This window comes from Empidonax traillii, unplaced genomic scaffold (genome assembly GCF_003031625.1).
Source record: "Empidonax traillii isolate 1590-97213 ecotype Southwest subspecies unplaced genomic scaffold, ASM303162v1 scaffold106:size2091409, whole genome shotgun sequence".
Lineage (NCBI taxonomy): Eukaryota > Metazoa > Chordata > Aves > Passeriformes > Tyrannidae > Empidonax > Empidonax traillii.
The window spans coordinates 1532923-1558357 of NW_020955299.1; the positions used below are offsets into that span (position 1 = coordinate 1532923).

Consider the following 25435-nt stretch of genomic DNA (forward strand, 5'->3'; position numbering starts at 1 on the left):
TCTTCTCAGCTGAGCCCACACTGACACTGCTGCACTGCTTCCCTTCCTGAGCCTGTGCTGAGACATCACCTCCTGCTCTGTGTGCCACAGGCTGAGGGTCCCTCTGAGGCAAAACCCTCCAAGTGCCCTGCAGACACCAAGCTGGGCACTCTGTGCTCCACGTTCAGCAGAGGGTCATATCAGGAAGTGCTGTGAGTCTCCTTTATCGCTTTCTATGGATCTGACTAAACATTTCCAGGCATTTGCCCTGCACTGGCTTTGCTGTCACCTTACAGCTCCAAGCACCGGTTCTCCTTCACTCCCCTCCACTGACTCATTCAGCCTCTTGGCAGGGCAAAGAAGAAGGTGGGCAGAAAAGCTGTACTTAATTTCCTGTGAAAGTATTGTGGCAGGACAGAGAAAGGGCTAATGTGGGAGTGTGAGAGGTACTGCAAGACAGAAAAAGCCTTGCCCCCCATTCACTATTGCCCCCCATTCTTCCTTTAAAGAGGTATTTGGGGAGTGAGAGTTCCCCTGTATCCTCTGTGGGCATCACATGCCTGGCTCACCTCATTTACTCAGCTAGAGCATGTTTTATTAATCTGGAGTCTCAACAAGGTTCTTTACTTCTATTAATTTATTAATATTGCTAATTAAATATCATATTCGCAAATGTAAATTTCCTAATAGTGTCCCTTCCATTTTCAAATTTAAAAAAAACAGAAAAAGCAGCAGCAGCTTGTTATGTTAGTCAATTGAAAGCAATTCAGGCTAATCAGGAGAGCGGGGCTGTCTCGTGTCTGCAGAGGGAGGGCCACTGTCAGTTTGCTTTGGGGCAAATATCCACCTTCTACCACCAGCTTTAACAGTCAGATTCCAGAGCAGGAACAAAATGGGGTGAGTGGAGTGAATGGAAGGGGGTGGGAGAAGGGAAAAGCAAAGAGTTTGGTGTATGTGGGAATAGGTATCAGGAAAATCCCCCAGCAACTGGCACAGCAGGATTGATGAGGGTGGGGGGCACACACATGGACAGACCCCAGGGGCAGCACTGGGTGTAAGGGAGGAATAACTCAATGGGCAGCCAGTGAGCCTGGGGAGTGGCTGGCCCAGTGTGGGAAGGGTCGTGGGAGGGGACTGGTCCCTCTGGAGAAACGCAGCTGATGGGGAGATCCAGCATCTGAACTGCATTTTGCATGTTCCCCCTGCTGACACTTTCAGCTATGTATTTATATATATTTGGGAAGATGTGATAATCTGTGTGTTGGGATGACTGGGCTGGTGTTGCATTAAGGAAAGTTTTAAAAATACATTATATCATTTTTATTATTAATGGTAATGATAGGGCCCTGCTCATTATCTTTCCTTTTGTTATGAGTGCTGTAATCTGAGGATGCTGTGGCAATGTGAAAGGGATAATGCAGTGGTACTGGTCCATTTGGTTCTGTTTTAAAATTCCATCCTTCTTGATAGTTATTATCAGAACCCAGAAAAATTACATTTACTTGCCTTTTTCAAAGGGTTTATCAAAAGCATAGAAACCTTTTTTTGCCTCCATTATGCAAAACAGACCTCAATAAAAAAAACCTTATATTCATTGTATGGATGGAGAAACAGAGGCACAGAAGACAAAATACAAATCCAAAGGTTATTGATGAACGTCTCTTCAGATTCCAGCCCTTTCCTGAGGTTAAATCCTAAACCATGTGCAGGAAGGCACAAAATACATTATGAGAAATTTGGGTACAGAACGTGGGCCACTCAGTAGTTCATGTCTTGCTTTAAATGCTAAAGACTGTCCTAGCCCAAAGTATGAGAGCAGGGGGCAAAACACAGCTCACTGTCTCCAGGGAGGCAATTTCTCTCTTCACACAGTAAAGAATTCCCAAATGTTAATCCACTGATGGCTCCAAGGTCCCTACACGAAGAACAGCGCTGAGCAGGTCAAAAGCAGACCCGTTCCAGCTGAGAGCTGGAGGGTGACAGAGCCCCGTTCCCTCAGATGGAGCCAGACTGCGCCCTCTGGGGCACACAGGGAGACAAGGACCCCCTCTGGACACCTGCACTGCATCCCAGCAGCTGCCCAGCTTGTGCTGCTGGGGTTGCATGTCCACACCCCAGGGCTGGGGAAGGGTAGAGGGGGCTGTTTTAACAGAGGGAAGCGTCAGGTGCGGGGGTATGACTGCAGGGGCAGAGGAGGAGGGAGCAAACAGCCACAACAAAGCCCCTGCTCAGTCTCCCGCAGTGAACAGAGACAACACAGAAAGCCCTGGCTGAACTGGAAGGAACTGGTTCTTGTCACCTCACACACACTGGTCTCCAGCTGTTAATGATCTCTGTTGATGTGAACATCATTTCCTCTGCATCCTGGCGTGTGTAATTGAGTGGGTCTGCGATGGGGAGGCAGCACCGCAGCTTCCCAGTCAGCACTTACTGACAGCCTAATCTAAGCTCAAGAAATGTTGCCGAGGTATTGGCTTCTGATGCCATGTTATCTCCCCAGTTTGAGAAAGTATAGAGCTCACCTCCTCGTGCAGATATAATAGGAGAGGACATCACCTTAATTCCACCTCCATTAGACCTCAGAGAGTCGACTGCGACCCCACTGACCTCATCAATATTCAAAAGCTTAACAAAAAAAGGCTATAACTGGGGAAGTCAGAAATAATGTAATGCAGTATTGATTATTTTATGGTACGATTAGGTGTAATTACATCTCTCAAATTTTATTTTAATGTTACTTTCTACTACTTTTAGCCTTTTAAAATTATCCAAAACATCTCTGTTTAATGGAACGAACATGCCTTCAATTTAAATGTGAAACACTCTTTTTCTGCTAAAGTGTGACCTCAATATATTTGAAAACATAAATTACTGCTATGTATAAACCATAAAAAATGAATGATGAATTTAATTCTGGTGAAGCGTGAGGGACTGGGAATGCAATGGGGAAATACTGTTTATCCAGAGGAGAGCGGACAGCCCAGGTGGAGAGAAGGAGGCAAAATATGACCTTCTCTAGCACTGAGTGGGATGTGTCATGTGAAGGACTTGACTTTGGACTTACAGACTAAGGGCAAAAATCATTTATTCCCTGGATCAAGTCCTCAGCTGGCCTCGATCAGCATAACTCCACTGCAATCACAGGCGTGGTACTGATTTACACCAGTGGAGATTTTAGTCCACTGCATTTGCTCGGTATTTGATCCCCTCCAGCTCTGTCAGATGAGCAGAGATGGATGTTCCAGCCAGAGACCCACAGGGTAACCTTCTAACTCTTCACTTCATCTTTCAGACCTCTTTGCACTGCCAGGCTGGTGTAAAAGGGCCTTTGCATAAACAAGAACAGGGCCCTAAGAACCCGACGGAGCCCTCCCGTCTTTCATTCTCCAGGATCACCTCACCCATTATTAGAACTAATTACATTCATTACTGGGATCTTGGAGCCTTAGTCTCCAACCAGGGCTCCATTACTGCAGAGATGAGACGGCTGAGTGTCCCTGTTCAACCTCTGCTCAGAGCCTTCTCTCACACACCAGTGCTTGGGTCCCTGGGCGTTATCACAAGAGATGTGTTAATAAATAATGAAAGGCCACAACTGCTTCCTCAGTGGCCACCAACACGGATGATTTTTTCCTCTGGGACTCCTGTTTTGAATGGAAACTATGCCTGAACTTCAGCAGTGCTATCAAGTCCTCTGAGCACTTACTGTGCAAGTATAAGTTCAAACTTCATACAGATAGCATTCCCAACTTCCAACACCAAACATTTCCTTATTTTACCTCTTATCATGCAGGTAGGGAAGAAAGTATGCTGTCACCTAAAAGTGTGTACAGCACTTCGAGTTTATGTTTGAGGAAAGGAGAGCAGGGTGGCTGGAAGGGTCACTGATAATGGTCTTAGAGCTCCTTTGGGCCAGTGTGAGTGACAGACTGTTAAATTAAAGTAATTTTCATATTAGTTCCTTCCCCACCTCCTGCCTCTCACCCACTGAAATCATTTAAGTCTAAGCTTTCTATATCACTGGGGGTTATAAAGAAGGTGCGTAGGAAGAGAAATTAGAAAGACAGACAGACAATTGAAATGTAACTGCTGGAGAATCTCAGCTTCCGTGCTAATGTATTCCATACATTATTTGCAAATGGAAAAGTCTCTACACAATTGGGTATCAAACACCTGGGGAGAGTTATCCTGCACTGCATCTCTCAGCTCTGGACCCTGAAGGACACTGCAGGCTATGGGCAGCCCCTGTCCATGTCAGAGAGGATGCAGTTAGCAAGTTATCCTGGCTGGACATTCATCGATCCCCGGGGTCAGTGACCAGCAGCTCCTAACAAGCTCCAGGCTGCAGCTGCACTCTCGGATACATCTTGCCTGAGCACGGGCTTTCGGGGCTATCTAGGAATTCTGTGAAACCATAACTGGGAAGAGTTCCTTTGGAGGAGAATTAGAAAGGGAACAGGTCTTACCACAGGATAAAATCCAGCTCTGTGCTTTTAACCTGCAAAGATAACTTAAGGCAAAAGCCTGTAAACGACCTCAATTGTTAAGAAAATGTGGGAAACAAATTTATTCACCCGAAACAATATCATCTGGGGAAGCTCTGTGTTGCTGAATGGTTTATTCAGTAAACTTCAGAGAAAGGCATTAATAAGACCTTAAATAAATTATCCATCTGTGTAAGCATTTCCTAATCTGCTTCACAGTTCTTTCTGTTGATAAAGAAAGCACCGAGGTAGTTCTAGGTTGAGGAGAGCACCAATAAGATCTTCCATCCTGAAAAGTGCTCGAGCACTGCCTGTCCTTTCGACAGTCTAGAATGTGCCCTGATCTGCTCAGCCTGTGCTATTGTACTTCACCTCAAAGGAGCAATTTTAGCAGCAGGTTCAAAAGACTAAGGTCAGCCTCAGCAGCAGCACAAGGCTGGTTCAAATATCCAAAAAAAAAAAAATCATTTGTAGGAAAAATCAAAGCAGATTGAAGTCAGCTAAAAGCTGACAGCAACTGAATATCCATCTGTTATGACGTTCTGAAGGTAAATTTCTTAGGTGGGTTTTCCCTGGCACAGCTGGATCAGTTCCAGTCAAATTGTGCAAGTTTACTGAGAAGACAAAAGTGGTAATTTTACTTATGTGAAGCAAAGGAACTATGTAGTCTGATTGTCAATCTGGCCAATTTGTGAACGGGAGCTTCTTGAAACTCATGTACCCCATCTTAGCACCTCCTCAAACTGAGAATACCATGGCTGTGTAAAGTGGTAACTGCAGGAATAGCTTTGTAAGGTTGGTCTTTGTTCCAGAACTATTGATATGGACTTGCCATGAAGGACCTGCCTGTTTAATCCACAACTTTTCAAAACACCTGCCAGCAGTTCAGTGAATTCAGCAGCCAAACATCCCAGGATGCTCATCAGCTGGACTTGCTGATTTGTTGCTATCCATTCTTTCAAGTGTTCCCTTATCTGCTTTACATCAACAGCCAGGGTGCCAAGATGCTCATTACTTCCTAATGGTCCATATTCCATTTCTATATTTTTCTTCTTAAAGACCAATTAAAAAAAAAGTTAAGTAGCTCAGCCATTTTAGAATCACCATTGATTCCAGCTCTCTCCTAATTTATTAATGGGCTTACCTTCTCTCTCGTATTTCTTTCCCCCGATATACTTGGAAGAGCTCTCATTATTTATTGTGGCCCTTTGGGCCAACATTAACTCATTCTGTTTCCTACCTACACTGAAAGCTGGAAAGGTTTCTCCATTTGCCTGCTGGCTTCCTCCCCGCTGCTGGATGAGTTCAGACATCTAAAGGTTTTCAAATTTGAAACCCGAGGAAGTTCAGTATCATTGCTATTCAAGTCACACCAACTCCAACAAGCCTTGGAGATTAGAAATTGCAAAAGTGAGCGTGTTCTAGTATCTCAAGAGCACAGAATTATACAGAGTTCCAGGAGCAGTCTATCTAATCCAGATTCTGTTGCCATTACTTGAGAAACAAGTGCTTTGGAGAAAAAGCACAAGAAATCTGACAAAATTGGAGTAAAAATAATTAGAGTCCACAGAAGACTCCATCGACTCCAACCAGAACAAATCCAATACACAGCTTCAGCATTACAAAGTGTTCCAAGGGACTCAGGCACATCATTTCCTTGTTTTTTTTCTGTATTTTGGGGGGAATCTCAACCTGTGAGGAAAATCATGTTGGCTGCCAGGATTTATAGGATTTTCTCTCTTTTCAGATGAGCAAATTATTAATAAGGCTGAAGTAGGGAAATCCACTCCTTCCTGGCCACAATCAAGTTTCCCATCACTTAGGCAAATTGACACGAGGTTTAACATTTTCCCATTTATGTTTCCAAAAGTACTATAAAACCAAACCTTCGAACTGATATCCAAACTAAGCTTGCCCTGTAAAGCAACCTCAGGAAAAGCTTTAGGAGGTAAAATTGCTAACCAGAAGTACTACCAGCAGCAGAAAGTCAGCCAATACAAAAGAGTTTGTAAGAATATGGAGGGACTGTCTTCAAACAAAGCATTTCATACAGACATGCTCTGAGAGAACTCACAGCTCAGACATCAGATTGATATTCACAAAGCCATTCTAGAGAGAAATTACTTCTACCAAGATTTCAGGTGTCTATTTTGTAAAGTAAGTGAAGAGGAAAAGGATGTCTCTGGAGGCACAAATGAAAGGTACAGGTGTGCACACCTGTGTGCAGCAGAACGTTTCTCCTGTGGAACATGTGCTCACACACAAACAGACCCTCTGCCTTTCCCACTGCTCTTCCTGCCCCTGGCTGTGCAGCAGGGACAGAAAAGGCTCTCAGGTGACTCTGCCACCCCACAACCAGTCATGCCGGGCTGTGCACAGACTCTGACTCAGGTTTAGAGCAGATGACTAAATACTGCTTTGCAATTGTGTTTACTCCCAGATTCGTCCATCCTTTTTCAAGTTTCATCTGCAGAAGCAGGAGTGTAATCCAGTGAGCAGCAGCGTTAATCCCAAGGGAATGCCAATCCCTGGGGATAGCCAAGGCCCTGCTTCCTGTTTAACGAATATGCAGGGACTGGTTAGGCAAATTGTGTGTCTGCATTTCCTATGAATATCCCTGACCATCTATTCCCAGCTCTGTTTTCTATTTAAAGTTGGCATGATGGATGCTCAGAGAGATCCTGGATGCTCATCCCTAACAGAGAGTACAAGTATCAATCCTCCTGAGATAATTCAATTTACCCATTATCATCATCTGCAGCAGAGTAGCACCTTGATGCCATACAATGCTGAATGGACACATGCTGAGAGGCAGCTCCCATCCAGAGAAAGGGAATTCTGAACAAACAAACATGCAGAGAAGGAAAACAGAAGCACAGGGATGGAAAGCTTCCCTCTCCTTGACCAGGCACACACAGCATGCCAGTGGCAGAGCTGGGAGGGCAGAATTCCTGATCCCCAGTCCAAATCAACAAGCTAAAAGCTTGAGCAGCACTCTTTGGGTATGCACTCAAAACTCATTACCAAACAGAACAGATCTCCAGCTGCCCTTCCCTGATCCTTCTTTATTGTATCAGCACTGGATGGCACAGAAACTCCAAATATAGCAGCTCAGGAATCTCTTGCCTATTCCCTACTTGCCGGCAAAAAAGCTTGTTTTGATATTTGCAGGAGTGAATTAATTTGGTATTCCCGATAAGATCTCAGACACACCCCAATGACACTTACACCCACAGCCACAGAGCCTGATAACATCATCAGCTGACTTCTCAGCTCAGCAGCAGCCTTTTTCACCCGTTTCTAGGATTATGAAATACATATTTTGTGTGGCTGGCTAATGCCAAAGTTACAAAATCCATGTAATTAAGATTAATTTAAGAGCTGGATTGGATCAACTTGTGGCATCCACCCATTAATTAAAAGAAACACTTTGAATTTCAAGCGGCTGCCTTAATATTTCACTCTGTGCTGGCACTCTTAACCTCAAATTGGCAGGCGAGCTGCGAGTGCCCAGGTGCGAGAGGCTGGGGGCCATTGGATCGGGAATGCCGCCTGCGCCGGGAGACAGGTGCCCTCTTCTGGAAGGTGCGGACACGCCGCCTGCTGCCGTGAATACCTACACAGGCTCCTGGCTGAAGGCACACGGGCTGTGTCAATGTGTGCAATGACACACAGCTTTCCAGTGACCCACATACGCCGGACACGGATCGTGACACCTTTGATGCACGACACGGGTGTTTATGAAAGTTTGTGTTTTTTACTACATATGTACATCAGCTCTACAAACAAGCCCGTGAAACCCACACGTGCTAGATTTTATGAGCCACACGAAGACAACACTGTAATGGGGATGTGTTCAAAGCTGTAGGGAATGTATTTCAACAGAGCGGAAAAAAACAGCTACAAACCTTCTTCAAGAGTTCATATGGGTGGCTTTGTATGTTCTTTATGGGTCCTGCCTGCCCAGCTCATCTCATCTTTCCATAGAATCAAACCAATGTTATTAACTATTTGCACTGTCCTAGCACCTCAAGTCTTAAACAATCTGACACTGCCTTTGTTGCATAAACACAGAAGGGAATCTACAAACTGCCCTAAAGAGTTTACACTTGATGGTACAGAGTGTTAAAACCACATTATATGCTGAAACGTAAAACTTCAGGTCCCAAGATTACCTTTCATTTGGAACGGGTCCATTTACCCCCTGGGAACAAAATGAGAAATAACACAGATTCGGAATAACTTAATTCTTCAATTTGACTATGCTGATCACCTCATGCATACAGGGGAGTATGAACAAAGATACATATGTGCACCTTGGGACATGCTGATGTATATGCATGCAAGTACATTAATTCAAGGAGGAAGTTAATTTTGATAAGATGATGTACATGCACATAAAGTGTGTCAAATGTACAAGAATGTGGAGATATGTGCATATATATATATATATATACAGAAACTGCATTTATGTGACCATGTGAACATGTCTGTGAAGTTCCTTAAGCAAACTTGTCAGAGAAGACACAGATTATGTGTAAACAGCTGGAAAGATGCATAAGACCAAATGTTTTTTCTTACTGTCATGTTACAAAAAACTTAAGAATCTCTTCCAAATCCAGATTTTCTCTTGGATTCTACAGCTGCCGAGTCTATTCATTTTATGTATTTTTTATAATCTGAATTGCTCGCATGCAAAGACATCGTTTTAATTCATTGAGAACAAAATCTCTCCCTCTTCCCTTTATGACAGGGTCATGTCTTCTTTGGGGGGGAAAAAAGTCCACCCCAGCAGAGCACGCTGTTCTCTCCAGCACCTCCTGTTGGGTGCAGTTAGACTGGTCTCTTCAAATACATCCCATCATTTAACCCACGGCCTGAGCTGAATCACAGATCAATAAGTCCCTCATAACAGCTTCTGCTGGATGAGATGTAAACCAGCCCCTGTCTTTCTGCCTTATTCTCTCTCTATCATTCCATCAGCACTCAGTGCTGTCTGAGTACAAGGCTTTGATCAAACCAGTAGTTTCCCTTCCAGACATCACCATGATCCATATCCAACTATCCTTCAGCAGGGCAGGCTCCAACACCCCTCATTAGTGGCTTTGTATTTGCAGAATTGTGGCAAGTACGGGCTGGATGAAAACTTGCATATGTTTAATATAATCTAAATAACCGAACAAGTCCTGCATTTCGTTTAGTTTACAGATTGGCTGTGCCCAGTTCCATTACCCTTCATTGCCTCTCCTGACAGCCTGATCAGCAGAGGTGATCCAGTCATTTACATTTCTGATACTAAGTCAAGTTACAAGCAAATAAAACAATCAGATATAAAGGCAGGTATAACCTTACCTGTCTGTGAAAGGCAGCCACATCTGGAGTGCAGTCCAGCAAATGTTCAGAGCATGGCCAAGCTGCGGCCCAGTGCATCTGCAAGGGACAGGAAGAACTGGATTAACATGCTGTCCTGTACAAGCTCTAAATCAATTCATAAATTTTATTTTTAAATAGGCATATCTGTATTTTTACAGCTTATGAATGAAAGGAAGGTGGGGTGAGAGGACTTGTTTGAGGTTTTCAGCCACTGATCAAATAGCAGTTAGAAGTAAAGTCTAGAATTAAGGAGCAACATGGCATTGTCTATATTTCCAGCACCTCTGCTCAGTTATGCTTAAGAGCACCCCAAGATCTTGAACAGCCAGAGATGACCAGAAGGTCACCCAAATGAGCCTGCAGAAGCTGCTGTAACTAATAACCAACACAAGTTTCCATGGTGAGGATTATAACAGAGCCACCTCCTCTGATACCGGCACATCTCTGCCCTGCTGATACACACGAAGCCCACCTGCACCTGAGGCCGGGGCACAGCAGCAGATTTTGAGGTGTCAGTGTACTCCACATGTTTTCTCATTCTTGGGGAAAATGTTCATGATTATTTCATTTTGTGGCAGTAATGGAAAATACATTTTAGTGCTTGTGTTCTGCATTTGCAATTCATGTTCCCATACATGATTACATTAAGTCTGTGTTCTGTCATTTTTGATGAATGTAGCTTGTTTTCTGTAAAAAACAGACTCTGGGATGGAAAGTGACAGAAGTGAAGCTGTAACAAAGGATGATCAATTTTTTATGGCCAGCACCAAATGCAGGGGAAGGCCCTGAATGTCTCTCTGAAGCTGGGGACCCTTCAGTCACGGGCTGAAGTATGACCCATTCCTGTCACCGTGCTGCTTCCAGCAGTCACAGGGCAGCAGTGGCCAATACTGCTTTCTTCTTTTGCCAAAGTTGATAAACTAGCTTTTCATTAACAGGGCAGTGGCTGAGAGCAATTTGGCCTCTGCAAACAAGTGTACACAGGTAAAAAGCAAGCAGCACAGCAGGCAGCAGCAGGTGGGTTTTATTCATTTATTAGCACAGTAACATCTTTGAGCCCCTGATATACTGAACAAGGAACAGTGAGCTCGGAGCAGGGGCCATCTCTCCCGAAGTCAGAAAACCAAAGAAACAGGAGGAGAAGAAAGGTATGAGGAAGAGAAGTGATTTACTGAGAGATAAGTGTTGGAGGCTTCTTTGGAGAGTATCAGCAGAGCTGCACTAGAGGTGACAACTCAAAGGACTTACTCAGCTCCACAGTGACTTCAGACTGGAAAACCAGAGGGATGCCAGGCTGGAGCTTTTAGCTGATCCTGTGCAGACTGAGACCTCAAGTAAGAAGAACTGACCCCATGTATTTGTGGGAACATAGGGTTCTGCTGATGGCAGTTCCAAACCCAGGCTTGTGTTGTTTTTGTTCGGATGGTCATGAGCCAGATCTCGACCTCTAAGACTCATCAGTAACCACCCTGACCTTGGGGAACTGACACGGGAGTTTTCCTGCTTCAGAAAAGTTGAGAATGAGGCCTCGACACACAACTCAATCTTGCTTTGCTATTCAAAATTCTCACTCAGGCTACAGAGGAAGAAGCTGCGGGGCTGCTGGATTTGCTCCTGCCCCCCTCCCCCGGGACATGTGCTCACCATAAGCAGATGGTTTCAGAGATTAAGTTCTAAGGAGGCATTAGCAGGAATATCTGCACACAGCACCCTGGCAGCTGCCTGTGCTCACACCTGTTCTGAGTTTCACAGCTTTCAAAGAATCAGTGTTCAAGGCTTTTTTGCCCTTTCCTTTTTTGGAAAATAGAAGCTTTGAGGGCAAATGCAGAGCCAGCTTCTACAGGCACTCAAGGTTTCTCCCCTCTGCAAGCAGATTCCCTGGAGCTGCACCCCAGTCCAGAGTTTTAGCTATCATAGTTAGGCTCTGAAAGAGAATGAAGCTATTTCCCTAATCCAGAAATTACAATTACAAACAGAGCTGCATCTTAGGTAGAAGTCAAAAGCCCCTATCACAGGAAAGGAAACTCACAACTGTTCTTGACCTTTAAGTACTGAAATAAAAACTATTGGATCACCACTGAAGTACTGAAGGACCCACCCTTCACACTTCAGTGTATTTCTTTGGTCATGTTTCTTCCAATCATCAAATTTAATTCAGAGAGATCAGTAAGAAGAATGGCAGCAGGTAGCACTGGGGGCTCTAACAGTGGCCTCCAGCTGCTGGACATGTGGTTAAAGAACGTAACCCCAGGTACTGGGGATGGTGACACGTGACACCCCTTAAACGAAGCTGGAGATGCTGAGCTTGGGTCACTTTCTGCAGGAAATGGGAAAGGGATCTCCCTTCATGAGGGGAGTTTAGGCACAATGTAATCTGGCAGCCAGTCCATATAAATAATAAAAAAATATCAGCAGCAAAGCAACCATGCTGGAATGTCTCGGTTTAGCCATCCCCTCCAGTTGCTTGCCATCAAAAAAACGGGTATTTCACAGCCTAGTGTGGCATCCAAATTGCCACACAAGATATTATATACATACAATAGTGACCACTGATTCATCCAGGTGTACCTGACTATGGGAAGCTAGGAGATGAGGAGCCCTTCCCGAGTATTCCTGATGTATCAGTAGAATTCCCAGTGCACAGGGGCACTTAGAGATGTACCAGCACTCCTCAGGGCTCGAGTGTTTATGTGCTTGGCTGCACGTGCTCCCTGCTCTCGCTGTCCATGCGTCAGCCCGTCTGTGGTGGTGCTGCATGTTCTGTCTCCTGATAACGAGTAAGTCTGATAACAGTCAAAACCCCAATCTGCTGAGCAGTGATGAGTCTCTGTCACCACATTTGGAATCAAAGATGCTTATCCAGAGTGATCCATAGACCTTTTTTCAGGTCTAGTGTAACACCCACACTCTTCTATAACAGCCAGCAGGGATGTCCTCAGTCTTCAGTCTCTCTCCTACCCAACATGATGCAGTGAGGTATAAACATGAAAGGGATGCTACTGGTAACAAAAAACATTCCAGGCAAAGGCATGAGCACCAGAAAAGAAAAAAAGGGGTAGAAATGGGAGAAAAGAGAGTGGGACTAGCACAGGAAACCAGAAGAAAAGCAAAGGCTGAGAGAGGGTGAAGAAATTAAGACTTCACAGAGCCAGAAAAAGGAATGAATGCAGAGAGGACAAAGATGGTCAAAGATGCCCCCCACTTGCCCATGGCACTGTGCCACTACACTATCCCACTGATCCAACCTCTCCTCACTGCTCTGCCAGCAGCACTCATGGCTTATTAGCAACGTGCCATCTGCCTCCACCACTGCCAAGGGCCCAGCCTCGGAATCAATACGGATCTGTTGGTGACATCTGTTGGGACGGGCCGCGGATACCAGTGGCTTTTCACCGAGCACACTTGTTTTAAACAATGCTCAGCTGGTACCCGCGAGCACGGGGCTGACCCCGCAGCCCTGCACCCCTCACGGAGGGGGTATGCCAGGCGGCTCCCCACCCCAGCCCACGCGGAGGGGATGCCAGCCAGACACCCGTGCCCCCCGGCCCAGCCGGGACCCCCCGCACCTCGGGGGCTCCAGCCGGCTGCCCGCGCCCCCAGAGCGCCACCTGCAGCCCGCGGGGGCTCCACTGCGGGCCGGCCCTTATCAACAGCCAAAACCCGAGCGTTACAGCCGCCCCTCCAACTACTGCGATGGACGGCGGTCCTGGAAACACGGCCGGGTGGTTACAGTGTGAGCGGCGCCGGGTATCTCGTGGATACCGAAAAAATAATGGAAAGGGACAACCACTGTAGACAGGATAGGAAATTCCTGCTGCCGTGTCACATGTGGCTATGCAGAGTCTGTGAGTGAGCAACTCTGAAAGAGCTTCAATAGTTTTCGCTGCCAGCTTTTTCCCTGGGTACCTGAGCATCTCCTCCCATGCCTCTCAGAGAGCTGCTGGGGCTCTTCTGGAATTTGCTCCTCCATCTGCAAGTCCATATCTGCCACTCATGGAGGCAGGCATTCCCAACAGCTTCCACCAAGCTGAAGTGCTGTGTACCAGTGGTTCTCCAACAGTGCCAATACTCCACTCCCAAAACAACCCCTCTATACACTTGAAGAAGGAATCCACTTAAAAACCGGTAAAATCCATGTGAAGAACTGCATTTGCCATACACATCATTCCCTTCAGATAAGATTTTTCTACTCTTTGACACTTTGGAGAAGCTCAGAAACAATCTAAAAAGAAATTCTTAAAACTCCAGAAGCACCCCATAATTGGCACAATAGTCTTCCCTCCCTGTTTCTTAAAGAGAAATCTGTTCATCCCCACATGAGTAAATGGAAGGTGGACAATATTTAGTAACAGGATTACAAACATATTTTGCAGACCAACACCAGAGCTAGACAAGGGAACTTCAGAACTGTTAGAGGTGACAGTGGTTCCTACCCAGCATGGGAAGGAATGCCTGTCTTCCCCTCCCACAGAAATGAATGAACAGACCTTCAAACCCCACTGGCCTGGCACACAGAATGGCTACATCTCATCTTGGTTAGAGTTTTCTACCATTAAGCATGTCTGTTTTATCCACTCATTGGACTTCACAGCTTTGCTTGTTACCCTGAGGCAGCAGAAGCTGATGCTTCACCAGATGTATGGAATAAAACCTAGTTCCAGTGCAAGACAGTAAACTTCTTTAGAAACCAGTTCTAATGAATTTAGGTGAAATACAGAATATAAGCAAAAACTCAGCCAGATACAGTGTGGCCTGGAGGAGTTCTGGATGCTTGACTAGGGATCCTAAAGGTGAGCAGTCCCTGTGCATCTCGGCAGCTCTCTGCCCTCCCTCCAGCACCAAGGGTGTGTCGGGCCACGCTCTGATCCCTTGCCAATGGCGACTGCCAGCCCCGATGGCCATTTATAGAGCGTTGCAAGGGCACTGTGTGACACTGCCAGAGTCACCCAGTGACATGGCCACGTCCATAGACACCACACCTCCACTCCTCTCTCTTATTGTTGACCATTTCCTCACATCTGATGGCAATGCGCTCAGCAGAACTGGCGAGCCACTCTCAGCACCAGCAGAGTCAATCCCACACCGAAGCCATGGGATCTGCTGCTCTCCTGAGATGTTGGCACCATTATTTTAGATTCTGATGCTCGAGCTTTTTTATCTCCCTCTCCATCAGAGGCTCCGAGGACACTGGAGGCAGAGAATGGCCACACAGCTTGGGCACAGGGTCCAGCACCAGAAGCCCGAGGAGCAGCTCCCAGCTCTGCCACTGGGGCTCTGCCGTAACCACCTCACCCAGCAGTGCCTCAGTTTCCCCCTGTGCAAAGTGAGGATAAGGATAATGACCTACCTCCGAGGGTGTGGTGTGCAGATGGGTTAGCGACCAGCACTACAGAAACACCCCCCACCAACAACCACCCCAGCCTGGCACCGGAGGAGCCGAGGGCACCGCATCCTCCCCTCCCTGGTGCTGCTCAGGAGAACACTGCCTGCCAGGGCTCCCCCGCCTGCGACTGCGCGAGTGTCCAGCCAGCTCTGTCCTCATCGAACCACCCCGCGTCTATTTGATAAAGACGAATATTGCTTTTTAAATAAATATAAAAACTCCGCTTCCTCCTTGGCGAGTTCATTTTGAGTCATTTTATCTCTTTCCTCCCCCTAGATTTTTCCCCAAATAATGTGATTAAGTGAGTCAGCGTTCTGCTTTCCCTGACAGCCTCTGGATTTAATTCAGTTTGAGGACTGTGACCTTTGACTCCTTTTTACTATACTAACCCAGCTAAGAGAACACTTAGCGATTTCTCCGCTTCCTACTGGGAGAGTATCTGGTGGGGGGTGAGGAGGGGGAGCAGAGGTGGAGGGGGGAGGAAGAGAAACAAACTTTCACATAAAATTATGGTATATGGATAATTGAGAAGTTTAAAAACATGAATCTAATTGTGCTGTCCCTTGAGAAGCAGATATTGAGCCATCCTATAAAAGGCTTGGAGTATCCCAATGGTGATTTATTGCTAAATCCTAGTATTTTTCAATACATTATAGTTTTTAAATTGTGTTTAAATTGAGTGTAGAAGAGCAGAGGCCATTAGGAGATGCAGAAATGATGATTATATTTAAATATTCATGCACGCAGTACCTTATTATTGAATCTGAACACTAACAAAATCAATATTAAGTGCGGTTTGACATGAATTTATTTATGAATTTCGACTTTCTAAGTACTGTATTTTTTCACTCAAAAATTGTGAGTATAATGTAGTAATGATATCAAAACAGAGTGTCAGAGAGCATTAGCTGAGGAGGTTATAAACCTCCGTATTACAGGGCCCCATATTGCCCTCAAAAGTGCTTAGTGCACAAAACCAAAATGTTTGGGGTTTGTTTTTTTTTTTTTTTTAAACACGTAAATACACACACACACACGCACACACACTCGCTCAGAAATAGGAAGGAAATTCTCAGTCGGAAATTGCACTGCAGTGGCTTTGATTGCTCTCCGAGCCTGCTTCAGGGACCAGGCAAACTGGGATTTGAAGACAGGCAAACCTGAATGGAGTGCTCCGGGCATGTGGTTTGTGGGGGCACTTTGGTGCTCCGAGAGGAAGCTGAAAGAGCAGCCCACAAGCACAGGGTGTAGCCGGGGTCCCAGCCAGAAAGGAACCAAACACCTCAGTCTGCACCAGGAACACACAACTCCTGCCCTACTGGGATCCCAGAAGGCAACACCAGTCAGTATTCCCATGAAGGGAGTCCAGTGGCAAGCTATGCTCACATTGGCTGGTAGGTCAGGTACAGAAGGATATCCCACTTTCCTTCATAAGTGTAATGCCAGTAAAGAGAATGGAAACAAGCTGGGGCCTCTTTCCATAACCAGGGTGCGAGATGGCAGGTACCCTGAGCAGTTTGCACTCAAAATGGTGCAAACATAAGAAAACTGTCTCGAAATTACCTCTCTTTGCCCTCTCAAAAGAAAAAAAAAAAAAAGCTTCTATATTTTTCATGCTTCCTTTCTAAGGTGTATCTCAAGCAGGGCACTTGGTAATCAGGTTGGAAATTCCCCAGGAAAGAGAAAGACAGCTTTTGAAAGCTTGGCACTGGTGCTGCTCGTTTACCCAGGAGCAGTTAATGGCAGTGCTGCAGCCATCCCCCTGCTTCATAGACTCCTTGTCCTTTCAATTCCAACATTGCTGCTCCATTACCACTGCCACCTCTGGACACCTGGTAGGTTTTTGATGGAGCCATCACTCCCTCCTGCTTAAACCAGCAGAGATTTCAGCAGTGGGAGACAAACCTTTTTGGTAAAGGGGAGGGGAATAATTCAGACTAAAGCCTTGACATAAGGGGACACAGAGGAGGGGCTTGTGCAGATCTATCTACAGATAACTGATGTATATTAAAAGCTACTGCCCTTCCTTCCCCGCCAATTAATTTCAAATGTGAGAAGACTTTTGAAGATTTATTTGCTATTGACAGGAACCTGGACTGAGCCTCCACAAGCTGTACTGTGCATCCTCTTTCAAGCCCAGTGTTGGTTTAGAAACACTATAGAGCCCACAGGAGACCCTCACCCCACTTCCCTTCTTTCGTATAAAACACCTCTATCCTGACATCACTCCCATTGGAAAGGGCTATCCTTTCATCCCTTCTGCTCGGGAGCCATACACCTGCAAGTGTCAGACCACCTAAAGACAAAACAATTTTGGTATCTCGGCCCAGTCCATTGTCAGAAGCCCACGAGGGGCAGCAACAAACACCATGGCAGCAGGAGTTCCTACTCCCTGCTCTCTGCAGAGACAGATACTGAAAGAAAAAGTCTGTTTCAAGGGAAACATCATTCAGTTTTGTCTTTGATTTCTGACCATGACCAGGAACCAACACTTACTGAACCCAACCCAAAGCCATACTGCCTTCAGTAACACCAAGGGCCAGATATCCAAAGAGTCAGAATTTAAGAAGGCTCCAGCATTACATTTGAAGCAGATTGTTGAAGAGCACAGCCCAGCATACTCCTAGTTTTCTCAGGTCTCTAAAATACCAGGTATTGGCAAACAAGAGCCAGGAATGCCAAGCCAACTGCACAGTACAGGAATGGTCTGCAGTCCTAAGGGAAATCTCTTCTGCTGGGAAGTCATCTGGGTAAGCCCTTCAGCAAAGTGAACGCCATTCTGCAGAGAACAAGCTGAAGACAATGCACCCCTGGAAATCCTATTGGATGCAGAATTTCTGCTCAGATTAATCTTTCTTTCCTCCTTATTCTCAGGCTGGCCTCTCTCTTCTCTGCTCATGCTAGCATTTCCCAGTACAGCCTGCCAGGCTCTTAATGGATTGGCAACGTTCTTCAGGGACTGGAATTGACACAGAAACACATGTAAAGTATCCCCCCTTGGAAGGGGTTTGATCATGGAGCACTGACATGATGGCAGATCACACTGCCTACACAGAGGCCGCACACGACAGGGCAAGCAGCAGCAAAAACATCACTCATTAAAATTAATTCCTTTTTCATCTTAAAAGGAATGCTCAGATTTAGTGGTCTCAGCTGAGTCTCTGATGGATAGAGGTCTGCATTAACAGAGCCCAGCATACCCAGTTTGACTTGGTTTATGCTCTGCAGAACAGATTAGTTCGGTGACTTTTCCAGGAGTAAGAGCCAGTGGAAGAGCCCAGGACTAGGGGACAGCATTGGGAAAGACTTTGTGGGTGACCCTGAAGTCCCTGTTATTGCAGATAGCCACATGGTATCCACACCTCTTTGTTAAATCCAAACTGAAGCTGTAGCATTCCAGAGAACACACAGTCCTAAGGAAAGCTCACCATCTGAGAGGCTCAATTTGATAAGGAACCCAAGCAGCAACAGCAGCTGGGTATCAGAAGCTGAAGCCTTAATCAAAATCATGGAATCACAGCACTGAAGACAGTAAAAATGTATGGAAAAGACTTATTTGCCATTGTGTTTGCAACCCTGCAGAGCCTCCAATGGACACTCCATGGAGAAATAGGGAAAAAAATTATTATATGAAGGTAACGCACAGTGATGTGCCCAAGGTACCCAAAGCTTGCAGCAGTTTGGAATCCAGACTGGACAGCGTGTGTGCCAGTGTACTGCCCTAACCACAGGATCTGGGTTCTGAACTCCAGGTGTACCCTTGGTAGAGATGCAGTATAAAGTGACTGAGAACATTCAGCACTCAACCTCTCTCTAAGCTTTTGCTACCAACTTCACTGCACGGTGGCTGCTGTCAGTGCTACCTTCTGTGGTGAAGGACAGGGCAGTTTAGATGCCCTGGGAGAGGACACCCCACTGAAGTGTCACTGATCTGATCCAGGTACAGCAATCCCACATTTCTCAGGAGATCTCTTTCCCAGAAATGCTAAACACCATCTTGGAAACTCTGCACACAAGAGATGTCTAATGCTGGCATTATTTCTAACACTAACAACTCGTTAAGTTTTTCCACTATGCATCTGTATCAATATTTTAACACAACTGTTACAAGGAAAATTGCTTTTTTTTGTGTGTGTCTGTGTCTCTTCCCTCCCCTCCTCTCTCATTAAATCAGCATGACAGATTTTAGTCTATTCCATAACTAAGTGAATATCTCAGAAATTTAAAATCCCCAAAGCACAGTGACGGGCTCTGAAAGGTTTCCAGTGGTGCAGAGGCTGAACAAACTCAATGGGCTTTGATTGTTCCCTCCCCTTATTGTAACTCCAAGCAGGCTCAAAACAATGGGATCAACCCAAATCTCAGCAGGAGGTAAAGAACCCAAAGCACAACTTACAACCATGAGATTCAGCAGTGTGACCACAACAGGACTCATTTTTTTAGGTAAGGTTTCCTGCAGCAGAGTGACACCAACACAGTTTGATCAGATAATCTACCGCTGCTTCAGCCTGGCTTAAGGGGCAACAAGGAGTGGGGTAAGGGGGTCCAGAACACTAAAATGGAAGTCAGATATCAGGATATGGATTGCACAATCTGCAGATGGAAAAGGAGCAAAAAGATCCCATCGAGATCGGTTCCCAGTATGAGGAGACCGGCCATTTACTGGTATTTGGAGATATGACTAAAATGCATTAATGAAAGGTAATTACTTCAGGAGATCAGCATAGACAAAATGGTCTGTAGTGGGGGCAACAAGCAGAGGATTCTCAGAGCCAAGGGGGTAAAAATTACAGAGGAATTGATTAAAAAAAAAAAAAAAAACACAACCGAATAGGAAGAAACTGGAGGTCTTTTACATGGAATATTCACCAGCATTTTTAAGAGGTGGGTGGTGGAGAAAGTGCTATCACCAAGGAAAAAAAACCCAAACCCTCTTTTCCAGTAAATCGATGTATTTTGCTCTAATTTTATTAGGAATATAAAAGGAGCCTTTAGAAAAGTGCTTAGAGAGCAGAAAGAAAAAAAGAAGAGATAGGGAAGGCTAGCAGTGGAAACATTAGTCTGTCTGTATTAGGAATCCCATACTCACATTTTATTGTTACTGTCAGGATGCAAAAGGCAGCGCTTAAAACAAAATAATACATAATGTATTACAGGGGCATAAACATCAGCAGTCATTTTTATTTTAAAAAGAAAATGCAAAAAAAATGGAGATAGCTTGCAAGTGAGGGATCCAAGGCGCAGCATTTATATCTGTGTCCACTGAGATAATCAAAAAGGTATTAGAGCAGCTGATGGAACAGGGTACCACAAAGGGCTCCTCAGCAGTTTACCGCTGTTCTCATTACAAGGTGCCTGTGGAAGCTTGTTCAAAGAAATCATGGGGTCAATTTTTAGGTTGGGTGGGAATTTACTCCAACTCCAAAGGTGAGATGATATTTAGGGAAATAAACTTCATACTTTTGAATGAGTAGTAAAGAAAATGGGTTTTGTACATTTGTGCACATTTTAGGAGAGAGAGAGGGAAGATGCAGAAGTAAGGAGTCACTTATGCTTTCCATCCAGCTCTTCTCAACCATTACTTTTTTGGGGTGCTAAAGTCAGGAATGCAGAGCAAACCATGTGAGTGGAAAGGGCAGGTGAGCTGCAATAGAGCAGCACTGCAAGGGGAATGAAAGAGAGTTTAAATACAGAAAATATCTCCTTTAAATATTTCAGCTGACAGCTGGATCTAACACCCCCCAGAACAGCTGGATCCTCCTCTAGCTCTTCCCTCCCATTCCCTGTGATTCTCTGAAGGCCTCAGGGGGTACTTGATCCCCCTGTTTCCCTCTCTGGTTGTACTGCTTTTGTCACAACATATGCACTCCAACATGGCACAGCCACAGTCTGCTGATGGGATGATGTCAAGAGGATGTGACTGCTGGTGGCCTGTGTAGTCATTTGGAGGACAGGGAAAGAGGGAAGGGGAGGCAGATTGGCCAGAGGGCTGGGAGGAGGCGGGTGAGGAATGAGATGGGCAAAAAATAAAGGACAAGCAAGTTCAGGAATGGAACAAGATTAGGCAAAACAGGAAGTAAAAATGCAATTATCTGGCTTTTTAACTGTCTGTCACAGTAAACCACGCTGTATCCATCTGCCAGAGCCTATCCCATTTACTCTGCAAGAGTAAGTGGGGCAAATCATGTCTACCACAGACCAAAACCAGGGGTGTTTAAAAAATTAAAGTAATCAAATTTGCTGATTTCAAATAATCTGGAAAACAAGGGTTTGCTCCAGGAGCCAGGAATTATTGACAACCAAAATTTAGAAATCCCTTAAGGAGGTGATATGCATCAGAAACTGATGAATTAAGGAGTTCTACAGTTCTGGAGGACTTGCTCTTGAGAACTGGAGAGGAGTTAACATCTGAGGCTGGGTTTCATCCTCAGCTATGTCACTTGCTTCACTTCTCAGCACCTGACATTAGCTACAATGCTTAACAGCTTCACCAAAATAAACAGGGATACTGCTCTTAAAATGAGGGCTCGGGAGATGAACAGCATTAGTGGGACCCAGCGGTGTGTTTGTCTTTCGTCCAAGGACAGGGACAGGGAATTCGCTGATTTCGGGTAGTCTTGGAGGCTGCTAGCTCCTAAAATGAAAATAATTGTGTGCATGCTAGAATCCTCTGTTTGGGAGAGAACTGTGGGTGATAAATCAGAGCAAGGATGCACTGATGGAACTGGCTGCTGGACAGGGCTGCTTTATGAGAAGCTGCTTCAGGTCAGGCCTGAAGGGCACAGAGCTGTTCAGAGAAGAGCTCACTGTGCATCTGTTTGGGTAGCCCTTGCAGTTTGCTTTCTCTCACTAGCATTTATACTCTTTAGAGAAAAATAGTGGGGGGAAAAAAGGAAATGCCAAAGAAGAAATTATGAATCGTATATCTTGTGAAAATTCTGCCCACAGCCCAGAAGATAATCTTCCCCTCCCTCCCCTCATGCCAGCTCATCTCTGTGACATCTTTCCACTTCATAAATCTCTTCCTTGATTGAGAGGCAGATCTGGGAAACAGCCCCTGGGGGAAACAGTTCCTGAAAAGCCTGCGTACCAAGCCAGAGGCATCTTCTCATTGAGGTACAAAGCAAGGAAAGGCCTCAGACTCACTGCAACTGCACGAGGGTTCTTGGCACCATCTAGTGCCAAGAGAAGAGACTACGGAAATCATGTTGGAGATGGGGAGGAGAGGAGCTTGGAGATAACTTGGGTAGTGGTGGCAGCTCTGCTAGCACAAGGAGGCAGAGGTAAATGCTTGCCATCTCCACATGCTCTTTGTACAGGGATTTTATTATTTCCATGTGGCAAATAAGCCAGAGGTGATGCTACATCATGCAGGGAAAGAATTATGGAATCTCTCTAGAGGACACCACCTGCTGTCCTTCATGGAATTTTGCTCCTACAGGTGGGGCTGCTCATGCCAAGGGTGCACATCCTCCCTGCTGTCCTGCAGATGGCAGTGGGATGGCCAACAATGGCTTCCAGAGAGCAGCCCTAAATTGGGAACCCTCTGAGGGATCCTGAAACCCTGAGCTGCAAATGAAGTTGCACTAAAGGAAGATGGAAGATGACATAAAGTAAGAGCAAGGCCATGGATTGTATGAAAATGGGTCTGACAGAGGGTGTAACTATCACTTTATGAGCAAAGGAAAGTCCTTCATCGAGTTCATTACTCATCCACTTCCCTCCTCCCCTGTACAGCCAGCATAGTAAACAGTCGCCCAAGTTACAACAAAACAATCAGCATTTAAAACAAAACAATGCTTCTTGTTTTTCAAGTTTTCCTGGAGCCACCTCCCTTCCTGTCCAGACTCATCATCTTTCATTGTTCCTGAACACAGCCATCACCACCAGGCACATGGAACTGCAATGATACCAAGCCTCAGCACTGAACCTCCAAGCAAGTTATCACCTGGAAAAGGCTACTGGCTTGTGATGCTGACAAATTGGGGCATGTGTGCTTTGGATGACTACAAGCACCACTCCTGCCTGCAGTCCTCAGAAAGCAAGGGAAGGAATCAATGAACTATCCAGGAGTAATGTTCTCAAATCAACTCAGCTCTTCATCTTTCTAAGGGAAGCAAGCCAAGGACCATGCTGAAACCCTAACCACAGGGCCCAGCCACTCTGTGGACACTAAAGATGCCAGGGCAGTTTCCCAAAAAGCAGGTGTAGGCTTTGGCATCCTGGGCCAATATTTACGTTCCTCTTTGCTGTTACAAAGCATCCCTTCCATGCAGTTAACAGCCAGATCCCCAGGGGAATGCAGGCGCCTAGTTCCCATTTCACTGGGAATGTCTCTGTACCTCTGAACCTGAACTGCAGCACTTCAGGATCCCTGGCAGGCAAATGGGTGTGGAAGAGTTTAAAGCCCATTTCTACCCTGTCTTGAAATTCGTGTTATTGTTCATTCCATATAAAGCAGTTCTGAAAATCTCCCAAGCCAAAACTCCCTGCTTGCACAACAAGCAATGATTTACATTCCCTTTGCCAGGGTGCAAATGATACCTTGTGGTGCAAGGAAGCAATGGGATCCAGACCTTGTGACAGTTAAATGGGGAAATCACTGCCATGGCACGGATCAGACCATGTGGGTACAATCCTGTTACCAGAAGTGCTCAGCACTGGAAACATGCAGCACAGTGCAACAGCATCCACTCTGCAGGCCTGTCTCCTTTAAAGACACGGACACATGCAGTTTTAAAGTGCTTTAAGCAGCTAATTAGGGTGTCTTCCCCTCCTTTATCCCACAAGATGATAATTGCATTATAAAAATGAATATGTAACTAAGCAGAAACCACAGGAGCGGTGATGGCAGAAAGGGAGATGGAACCAGCAGCAGCCTCACTCCACAGTCACAGGTGGAAGCCCTCACATTAGAGAGACTCGCGCTCCAGTGCGGTTTCTGTAGCTGTGGGGAGGAAAACCTCGAAAAAGCCCCACATCATTTAGAGTCACAAGAGTCAGCGAATGGTTTAGTGCTTAAACAATCGATGTCAGGAAGAGAGAAGATCCGTGAGAGTGTGTCTGCCTCTTGCTCTCCCTGCATACATCTCCCCAGAATGTCTACAGTCATCAGGATAATTTAGAAAGGAAAAAAAACCAGACTTGGCTTGGCCTAACTGGGGCTATCACTGTAATTGTGGAAGGAAGTGAGAACATACCAGCAGGGCCCCAGGGAGAAAGGAGCAAAGTGAGGGGAATGGAGACTGTCTTTGTGGGACTCTGTGAAGCTGAAGAAGTGTCAGAGAGCAGCACAGTGATGCCTGAGGGTGGAGCAGAGCTAAGGCAGTCGGAGGCTCCTGCAGTGGCAAATAGCGAAGGATCTGAGCCTGGAGCACATCCCCACAGCCAGCACAGCCTGGCTTCCCTCAGCAGCAAACACCGTGGGTGACCAGGTAACTGGGCACATTCTCTACACGTCTAAAAGAGAGTTATCCCTGTAAATAGCTGCAGGGATAATAAATATCTTTATGATTTCAGAGAGGAAAGGGGGGACTCTTCCTACCGCCAGTTCTTCTCTGCCCCCTGCGGAACACAGGCAGCCTCTATTCTACCAGTCCATTCTTCCACATCCAGTGCATTATTATGAACCCTCCAGCACACACAGCTAATTAGGGAAAATATCCTTTCTAGCAATTTAAATGATTTTGGCATTTTCAGGAGGGCACATGTAATATTCAAATTACTTCCACTCTGCGCTGCCTTGTCTTGCCTGGCTCATCTTCCCAGGTGAATTTGTAGTCTCTGAAATGCTCTAATTTCCCACACAAGCCATGTCAAATATAATTTTGGTGCAAAGTTGGTAATTATACGTAACATCAGTCTGATGTTAAAAACACTGAAAAATTTAGCAAGAAGAGACGAATGGAGAGACACAAGTCTGAGACCAAGGAACGAAAGGCGTGCGGCCCCCTTAGTATTTGCGCTCGTTAATTAATAATAGCATGTTTTCAGGAACTGAAAGGATGTGTTTCCTGAACTGACTGGAATTCACTTATGTCCCAATTACATTGTCTCAGTGAAGAACTTCGGTCAGGTCTCGCTGCAGAGCCGCAGCTAAACCAAAAGCAAAATCCAGACTCCCCACTCGGTCCATCACGGCTGCAAGAGTATGGAAAGGAGCAGGAATCTCACCATGGGGCTCAAGCCCAGAGACCAGACTGTCTCCTCCTCTGCC

General features: G+C 45.7%; 1 protein-coding gene across 7 annotated transcripts in view; it reads right to left on the bottom strand.

Moving 5' to 3' along the window:
* Positions 1-25435, bottom strand: part of CASZ1 (castor zinc finger 1) — a 275827-nt gene that overhangs the window by 236706 nt on the left and 13686 nt on the right. For all 7 annotated transcript variants that reach the window (XM_027882516.1, XM_027882519.1, XM_027882522.1 and 4 more), the window contains exon 3: positions 9816-9893. The gene's annotated coding sequence lies outside the window, so the exon portion shown is untranslated. The remainder of the gene's footprint in view (positions 1-9815; positions 9894-25435) is intronic.